At 34.9% G+C, this 9,945-nt stretch overlaps 1 long non-coding RNA gene across 2 annotated transcripts; it reads right to left on the bottom strand.

Annotated features, from left to right (window-relative positions):
• Window positions 1–258: 258 nt before the first annotated feature.
• Window positions 259–9,709, bottom strand: LOC116261907 (uncharacterized). Of its 2 annotated transcripts, XR_004174378.2 has the most exons (5): window positions 9,206–9,709; window positions 7,219–7,316; window positions 5,141–5,203; window positions 2,308–2,434; window positions 259–550 (listed from the first exon to the last, which is right to left on the bottom strand). It is a non-coding gene; the product is annotated as an uncharacterized LOC116261907 (long non-coding RNA). The 2 variants fall into 2 exon arrangements; XR_004174379.2 differs by lacking the exon at window positions 5,141–5,203 and having other exon boundaries at window positions 9,206–9,704.
• Window positions 9,710–9,945: the final 236 nt, after the last annotated feature.

The raw sequence follows: 9,945 nt of genomic DNA, 5'->3' as shown, positions 1-9,945 counted from the left end.
TCTGTAATTTTGACACCTTAAATTTTTTGTCATATGAAGTATGTGCTCAAACTATGTTCAAAGAATGAGCATAATATTTGGCTCATTCAAAATTCTTGATTCATGCAAGTGTGATTTTTTGAAGCGTAGATTTTATTTCTACTTTGTTTCTTTTTTTTATGGTTCGTTGTTTCTCATAGTAAATTTGAAAACTTGTGGTGGCAGTGAATAAATCCATTGTATTTTTCCACATCGAATTTGTCATCCTGCAATAGATGATAAGAAGCAAATGAAGAGATTTGATTCAGTTCACGGTGTTTTAAGAGGATGGAACTGAGATAGTGCCATTCACAAATATGTCGAGCAACCATCTCTTTGAAGTACTCTCACAAATTATGGCATTTGTAATTTGGAATTAAAGTGATCCTTTTTCTTTGCTTGGAAGTGTTTAGTATTCCTGCGGATAATTTATGCAACACATGCACTTACTTGCATATCCTATCAATTTCGCTCTCTCTATTTTCGCGGTGGTGATGTTGAACTTGAAACCTGCTGCTGGGACTGCACACACCTGCATTGACAAGCTTTACTTATCATATTCAGATATGTTTTTCCTACAATGGTTGCATATATATGCAACTTTTCTGTAAATACTGCATCTTAAAAGCTATGGGTAATGAAATTGATATTAACAGGTAAACATCAACGCATTTTCAAAACTATCTTACATCCATTGCTTATGTTCTTATATTTCAGATATTATTTTAGTTATTTATGTTCTTGTAGATCCTTTTGACAATGTTAATATTTTCTTCCCTACGTTATTTTTTTTTATTGAGGCTCCTTTATGACCTGAAACTTTCATGAGATATGCAGAAACCTGTAGTATCACAAACTTTTGCTTCGCTGGACATGGCCATCACATCTTGGACCTGATTTGTCCAACAAAGTTCATTGGTTTCGCTAGCAAAATAGTATTGTCTTATTCACATGATGGTGGTATGGTTGCACTGGCGTTTGATGTGAGGTGGTTCAAAAAATTTGTCCTTTTCATGAGTTTTATACTGAAGCATACACATATAAAGATCTAGTTTGTACATTCTTTTGTGTGTTAGTGCATCTGCACATGCTCAAGTGTGCTAAGATATATGCACTTCTTGTAGTTCTATAAATACTTTTATGATGTACCTTAGGATTTTGTGTAGTTGGTTGGAGGAGTGTCCTGTGCTGGCAGAATTACATATAGGAAATACACTCCAAACATGATTATATACGTTATGTGTTTGCCCTTCAAGGGTTCCCTGTAGATTGTTCTCGGATCAAATAATTAGGTTCTAGTTGATATTATGATTCTCTTTTCCAGGGAATGTTTGTGCCTGCTATAAGAAGTCAGGGTACTAATGAGCAACGTAAAAAGTGGTTACCTTTAGCATATAAGATGCAGATTTTTGGCTGTTATGCACAGTCAGAAATTAAATTGCTAAATTAATTCACCATAAATCAAGAATAACTATATCACTAACAATATCTCATATTAATTGCACATTCAATACATGGAACATTAACAACATCAACAACAACTTTTTCTTGTGATAAAAAAAAATAATAATAATAATAACATGACAACTGGATCACCTTGAACAATGAGGCATCACCAATGCCATGCATTGACCATGTAATCCTAGTATGGTAGGTCTGGCAAAATGGAAACATGCATGTCTCAATGAAAGACACATCTTAGCTAGTACTAATATTGTTATGTCTCACATGTTATTATCTTGTTGCCTTAAATAATGCCCTTTTCTAGAGAACCTCTTAGATATAAAAGGGATGTAAGGTTTTTTTTTTTCTTTGACAAAGTTTTTGTTTTTCTATGACTACCCTATGACGCTGGAGGACTTGGTTTTCCCTATGGTAATTTTAAAAAATATATAATGTCTTCTTATCGTAAACCATTCTGATATCAGCATGGTCAAAACATACATCTCAATATATTGGCCAGCATAAAATCATCTAATAATTAATCTAACATTTATTTTTGGCAAAAAATGAAAAAATAAAAATATTGCACTAGGGGAAAAATGCTGGTTGTGTTTTCAAAGTTGCCTTAGAAAATAATTGTACTAACATAGGCTTATGAAATTAGTAGAAACGTATAGATTGTGAATGGATATGTGAGAACAGTTATCTAGGATTGCATCCACAAACAGTTCCTAGACAAAAATTACCAATGCCTCATGAATCAGTACCCCAACATGAGAAAATGGAAAAAGAAAAATGAGCTTCGTTGAAGCAACCAGAATGGAGATTTGGTAGCTCATCATTTACCAGTTATTGAAGGGCCAACATAATGACGTTTTTTTTTTGCCATGATGGCATAAGCCACTTGGGCCAGCCCCCTTGCAACAATGTGTGAACAAGAGATATAGACCAACATGGGAGGCCAAATTCAGACCTAGAAATGAAAAAAGAAAAAGTCAGAAAACATCAAACATGAATCATCAAGTCTTAAAGAACATCCATAAATACAAAATATTGAAAAAAATCTCAAATTACGCATTTACACAAGTGACATTATGAAGCATGATCCCAGGAAAGAAAAATAAAAATCATGAAAAGACAAAACAAAGGTCGAAAAATAAAACACAAAATGAAGTGGTAAAGTTATTAAAAAGTACTCGCAGATTCATTCAATGAGAGTGCAAGAGAGAAACAAACAAAGTTACCTAAGCTAGAAATCATGAAATTGACAAGCTTTTTATCAGGATAGCTGATGGAATAGAAGAAGAATTAAAACCTTGATACATTTTGCCTTTTCACCCCTTATGGCTGCCCTTTCCTTCCCTTTTCGCAAGGAGAGAAAGTAAAAGAGTCATAAAGAGAAGAAGAGGGAGAAGGAGAATATAAAACTCAAGTTCTTCTCCCTTATCCCCTTCATGCTATAGAATAACAGAAGAAAAAGGAATAAATAAATGCATGAAACAGATGGAAGGTAAGGATATGAACAAGCAAGGCTCCCCATCATCCGTTGTTGCCTTCCTAGGTTCCTATGAGCAAGCTGTGCAAAAAACCGCTTCTTTTTGGAGGTTCTGCAACTTGGTCGAAATGGGGTTCTACCGGGAAACCATGGATTTTTTAGTTTTCGCCATTGGTTACTGGTCGAGCCACTGGAATGGAATGTCAAATGAAGAAGTTGAAAGAAAAAAAGCAATAGAGACTATTACAAGCCAGCGGTCAGAAATGCATACAACAATCAGCAAACACAAAGAAGGTAAATAGAGGCTCAATGGCTGGCTGGCAAACATAACAACAATGGGTTGGAGCAACAACAAACTAATAGTGGAGCTTCATGAAATAACAGCCAAAATTTTGGGGAAGATCTGTGGGAGGATGGGATTTATAAGGGTTCTCTGTAATGCAAAATAAAGTTAAAGAGGGCACGTGGACAAATGCAAGTACTTCCCGCATTATGAAAGGGTAACCAGCTATAACGCGCTTCATATAATGCATTAGGGAAATGCATAATAACTGTAACACATCTAAATTCTGCACAACTCAAAGTAGAAATCCTTGTAGTGCCACATTCATGGTGCCTCTAAAAAACTTTAAACAAACCATTTAAAGGTCTTCATAGTCTGGTCATACATAAACAAATCACCAAAACTGCAACTTTATGAGTGACAATTTATGCTTACAAACTGGGTAAATGGCTACTTATGGGTATTAACCTTGTAGTTGTGTCAAAAACAAGAGTACCATTGAACCATTTGTAATCTGCCCTTGACTATAAGTATGAACAAAACATATTTTGTAGTACATCATTCTTCCTCTAATTGCATCACATATAGAAACCATTTCCCTTACTTGACTTATTTCCAAGTAATCGACCAATGCACTTTTTTCTCCATTTTCGTGGTCTCTGTCTTGTTTCTCCTCAAATATTTTCTATAATTTGTAGGTGTGAGAGGCACATTATCACAACATTGTTAAAGAGGGCACGTGGACAAATGCAAGTACTTGCCGCATTATAAAAGGGTAACCAGCTATAACGTGCTTCATATAATGCATTAGGGAAATGCATAATAACTGTAACACATCTAAATTCTGCACAACTCAAAGTAGAAATCCTTGTAGTGCCACATTCATGGTGCCTCTAAAAAACTTTAAACAAACCATTTAAAGGTCTTCATAGTCTGGTCATACATAAACAAATCACCAAAACTGCAAGTTTATGAGTGACAATTTATGCTTACAAACTGGGTAAATGGCTACTTATGGGCATTAACCTTGTAGTTGTGTCAACAACAAGAGTACCATTGAACCATTTGTAATCTGCCCTTGACTATAAGTATGCACAAAACATATTTTGTAGTACATCAATCTTCCTCTAATTGCATCACATATAGAAACCATTTCCCTTACTTGACTTTATTTCCAAGTAATCGACCAATGCACTTTTTTCTCCATTTTCGTTGTCTCTGTCTTGTTTCTCCTCAAATATTTTCTATAATTTGTAGGTGTGAGAGGCACATTATCACAACTATCATCTGCCATTACAAAGTATTTGTTTATCTTCCTTGGTGGAAGGTCAGCAATGCCAACCAGTTCATTTATTATAGGATGTGAAGATGTTCCTTTATGATGCAATCTCAATATATGAGTCATGTGAGGAGGTACTAAAGGATTGTTTTGATTATGTACAAATATAAGTTATTTTCCATTGGAAAGTTTACTTAATACCATTTTCATTGGACAACTACTTCTTGTTCTATTCATATTTTTTGTTGTGTTTGTGTTCCCACTAAAATTCTTCTAACCTTGTTTGGAACAAGTGACCTTCTCACAACAAGGTCTTATGATTTTTTGTCTAAAGTGAACTTTCTTACACTGGTCTATGTTCCAAAGAATAAGAACTGTAAAACTTATACGTCATCCTCATTATTGAACCACATTCATTCTATTTAAGCAATATTACCAATGCAGTACTTGCATCATTCTAACAACTGGAAATAGATGGTATATCTCGTTCATCTCTCTCATTGCTTAGAACGATGGTGCTTCCAAGTGTGCCATTTGTGCATTCATATCGAAATATTATTGATCACAAAAATTTCATGAGAATTAATGTCAATCATGTAGTTGTTCTCTTCATTATATTCACCTTACACGTTTGAGATCTTTTCACTGCTATTAGATGATGACAATGGCATTGCCACCAAGATATCTGCAATATTGAAATTCAATGAATCAATGTTTTTTATTTAACATGTAATAGAGCATATTTTGAGCTAGAACATGAAAGAAGGGTGATTAGATTACTAGTGGGATTAGTTTAGACTAGACTACAAAAGGAAATTAGGCGAACGTCAAACAAAGAGGAGATTTAAGACATGATGCAATTTGAAGAAACCCAAAATATAGGTGATTTAACGCAAAGAAGTTGAGCAATTGCATTATGTGATGGAGTTGTTTCATTAGTTCAAAGGAGAAAACGGGTGTGTGGTTTAGTTTTTATGCTAATATTTCATCATTTTTAGACAAAAACTAATCTGTAATACAACTTAGTTACAAGATGTGTGATGTGGTTGCAAAATGTGTGATGTACCAAACAATAGACTTGAATGTTCAAACAGTAGCATTCTTTTATTGTGTCCAAGACAGTTTGTCAACAGGTGGAAATGCTCCTTCTATTGTTTGAATGTTTACCCACTGAGATGAAGTTTTGAATTCATAATAATAGTATGACATTATAAATATATTGCGTAGGATTTGAAACAAAAACACAATGACATAAAGATCTGCTTGTTGCTTCTTAAGGCCTCATGTTTCTTGGTGGCTCTTGCAGTGTCATCTTTCTATCAATTTCTTCAGTGACTTCTAGTGATGTTGTATTCTTTTTTCCTTCATGGCTTTTTATCATTGTGTTTGTTAAATACAAAGATGAGTAGATAGTTTGATATTTTCTCAAACTCTGTTTTTCGTTTTACAAATATTGAGTCCGACTCACGACCAAGGCAGTCGATAGATTTCTTCACCAATCCAGAAAGGTAGATTTTAAAAATATGATCAAAGTCAATTCTTCTTGCCAAGGTAAAACATATGCAATATGAGATGGCAATCAATTGTTTGCAACTACCTTATAGTAAAAGAAGATATTTCAATACAAACTTTTGTAAAGAAAAAGGCACAAAAAGGACATTTAAACATAAGAAGTGGAAGAGAGATTTTATATCCCCGGATCAACTCACATGCACTCTGTTTTCGTGAAGCGGCGGTGCACAAAAATCAGTCTCACGAGGGAATGAGGGGAGATATGCACTGCCAACATGGAGCATTGCAAGGAAAATGCCAAATATTATTCCTCTTTTGGTCCTTTTGTTTCCATACTTGAGCCCTCAACAGTCAAAGTCAACTAAGTGTGAGAGGTCCTGTCACTTTCTTGGCCTTTTTTGTTTCCCTTCATTCTCTTCCCTCTCCCATCAGAAACGGCACTAGTGTCAGAGCTGTTGTAGTCACAGCTATACAGCAGTTGCCCTTCATAGCTCTCTCTCTCTCTCTCTCTCTCTCTCTCTCTCTCTTGGGTGGTTGTACAATTGGTGGAGTAGTGGTAAACTTTTGTAATTAGGCATCAATCTTCTTCTCATTCTTTGGATGCAAGAACTTGTCCTTGATGTGTATGCTTCTTCCTGTTTCAGTTGATTCACTTCATTTTTCTTGATGGGTCTTGCAAAGTGCAGCCTACTTTTTAAGGATATGGGAGTTTTGCAAAAGAAAAACTTGTTAGTGCATCATTGCTAGATTTTCTAATTTTCAAAACAGTGGTAGTTCCATCTTTCAGGTCATTGGTGCAGTTTTGGATATAAATATAAATTCACAATGTAATTGAAAGTCATTTTCACACATATAAAATTAAATATTACGAACAATTCATAGTAGCACTTTTTGAAACCATACACTAGTTATAATTCTGAACTTTACAAGTAGTGAGTCTGGACCCTAGGGACAGCTATTGAAATTTAAATTATCACAATCTGTCAGCTTTAAGTGAAAATAAGATAAAATATGGGGTTCCAACACTCAAATGAACAGTTCTATTGTGCAATTAGAGTTCTACGTGATTCCAAAATGTTTAATGGTGTTGCACCATTGCTTACACTTACACTCTAAAAGCATAAACAAATAAAACAAGAGAGAAGCTTAAATCTAAATGTGGCGGTCATTTGAAGACAGTAGACCTACATTTTCAATTGCACCTCGATGTGTGCGGCCTTCAATCTCTTTGCCACCGCTTCATTTCCCCCTCGAGTAGGTTGTGAGATGCAAACAATGGTATTCAGCTGCACAACACGTTAGCAAGTGAAATGGTAACTATACAATATTGCATGTTCAGAAAAACAAGACACTTTCTGTGTAGGCACGTGTACATGTGTGCTATTTGATTGCTAACACAAAATGCAAACCAGTGTTTTGACAAAAGTTGTCTAAATCAATTAATGCCAGCTAACTCAAGCCTAGACTAGCTCACGTGTTCTTTCTTGTGTGAAATCAAATATGCAACCCAATATCACGGATGGCTAAAATCTAAAATGATCATAAAAGTAAGTAATTAAATACTATAAATAATAAGTTTCAAGAATTAATAATTTAAACTATCAAACTACCATGAGAAAGGCACAACCATCACAAGCATTCAAGTAAACATGCACTTTCTCTCTTTAAAACAGTTCGCATTGATAAATATTTAGAGCTAATTTCATTTAAAATTATTTTTAATAAAATATAATTATTTTCTATTAAATTCCACTTTAAATTATAAAAAATGAATTAAAAACAAAGGCATAAATTAATTTCAAACTTTATCTCTGTAGAACCCAAACAATGATACAAAACAGTCCATACTATAAAACTATCTATATCTAATTATGAACAATTAGTTTTTATCTAAAAGCTATTTTTTAACAAAATATAACTATTTTCAGCTATTTTCTGTAATGTTTTTTTCTCTACTGGTAAGAGCAAATGGCAGACAATAAAAGTGGAAAAGAGATAGTAGACTCAAGGGTGACAAATTTAATTTTTTGATGCCTCTGATGTTATTTTCACTAGATACACACATATATTTAATTTCATAAACAATTCTATTTAAAATGCTTACTAAACAGGAAACAACACCAAGTTACTAAAACATATTTTTTATGTCTAGAACAATGATTCCACATGAAGTTCTTCTGAATTTTTTGCAACATCAGTAAAAAAATAAATAGAGTGCAATAACACGAGTTTTCCTGAAAAAACAGACCACCCACATGTAATGATCAAGTAAAGATGAAGTGCAGCCTAAGAAGCAAACTCTCGAAGCTGCAGCCATGGTACGTGGATAGTGACACTGATTAATAACGGCCAAGGATAACAATTAAATTTAAGAATATTGGGCATGAGACTAGCTAACTTGCATTTGACACCAAGGTACAACAAATTTGCCATATTCCTTGACTTTAAATAAACTAAAAAAAGACAAGCATAAGATAATTAAACACTATTTTTACTGATGATGATTCTCAATATTCCACAAGCCACTCAACTAGTTTCTTGTACAGATTAATGCTAGCATTTAGATTAATGCCTTCATGAACACTTTCAGCATTACATGGTATCTTAATGCCAGCATTTGGATTAATGCTTTCATAAACACTAGACAATATGAAGCAGATAATGTGATTCGTAAGAATTTTTTTTCATTTTCCAAGATTAGCAATGAATAGCACAACATAATTATGCCATAAGAGACACCATGTATACTCCAAAAGAATCAGCTCAGACTTATTCTCACATTGAAGTATACACGATGCTCTTTGGTCAAATGACTTGATTACTCTCTTTGGGGAATTTCGGCATTCCTCTTTGAGCTCAACAAGAGGGGGAAAAAAAAGACATGAACGAGAAGATGAGAACAAAGTCATCCATATAGTTGAGGTATTTTGTCAATCATTTTCTGTGCACCATGACAAGTACAAACCAGAGACTTTTATGAGAAAGAAAGAGAGAGAAAGCATACAACACACGATGCCATTTCTGTAGTCTACAGAAACAAAAAGTCAACCATCGACTGCAAGAGAGCAATTTGCAGTCGATGCGATGAGAAAAAAACCCAAATCTTGTTGTTACCTAGAATGGATGGGAGGAGAACCCAAAAGAGAGAGAGAGAGAGATGGGAACAAATCCTTACATGAGAAAGGTCACCGGATCTGTTGGATTGAGATTTGCAGTGGACGCGACAACCAGCCCCAAATCCCTGGCTGAATTCTTAGAACAATTTGAATAGGGCAAGGCTTTGCTGGAGTCTGTCACCGGAATGTCGGTCTTGCTAGAGATCATCGCCGGAAGATCGACATTGCTGGAGTTTGCTTTCGCAGGAGAAGAAGCGAAAGAGAGGGAGTTGTTGAGTCGAAAGAGAGAACACCCCGAGAGAAAGAGAGGCGTTCTGTGATGACCTGTACCATGGTAAACCACGGAACACCACAGAACACTCCTCGTTTTTATACCACCTGTCCAGGAGTCACGTCTGTTACTCGTGTTCCATGTCTGACCTTTGTGACAGATTCAGCTAAATAGAACACTCCTGTCATTCTTTGTGACAGGCATTCAAACGCCCTCTTATGGTGATGAAGGGCATGATCATGAGTGGGAGACAAGTGAAAGTGATATTGAAACTGTTGGTGATGGTGAAACAAGTGACGATGACATTGAATGGCATAATAAGAAAGGCAGGAAAGTTAAATATGGGGAGTCTTCTAATAAGGAATGTTTCACACTTTCTACAATTAAAATGTTTTCATCGTATGCTATTCTTTGGCTAATCTATTTAATCTGCTCTAGGTTCCCTATTCTGGATGTAGGAAGACCTCTGTCTAAATTAGTTATAAGTGAATTTTGTTTTATTACAAATCAGTTTCGTGGTTGTAGTCC

This window comes from Nymphaea colorata, chromosome 10 (assembly GCF_008831285.2).
Source record: "Nymphaea colorata isolate Beijing-Zhang1983 chromosome 10, ASM883128v2, whole genome shotgun sequence".
Lineage (NCBI taxonomy): Eukaryota > Viridiplantae > Streptophyta > Magnoliopsida > Nymphaeales > Nymphaeaceae > Nymphaea > Nymphaea colorata.
The sequence above is the reverse complement of the archived record's forward strand: the minus strand, read 5'-3'. Positions and strand labels throughout refer to the sequence as shown.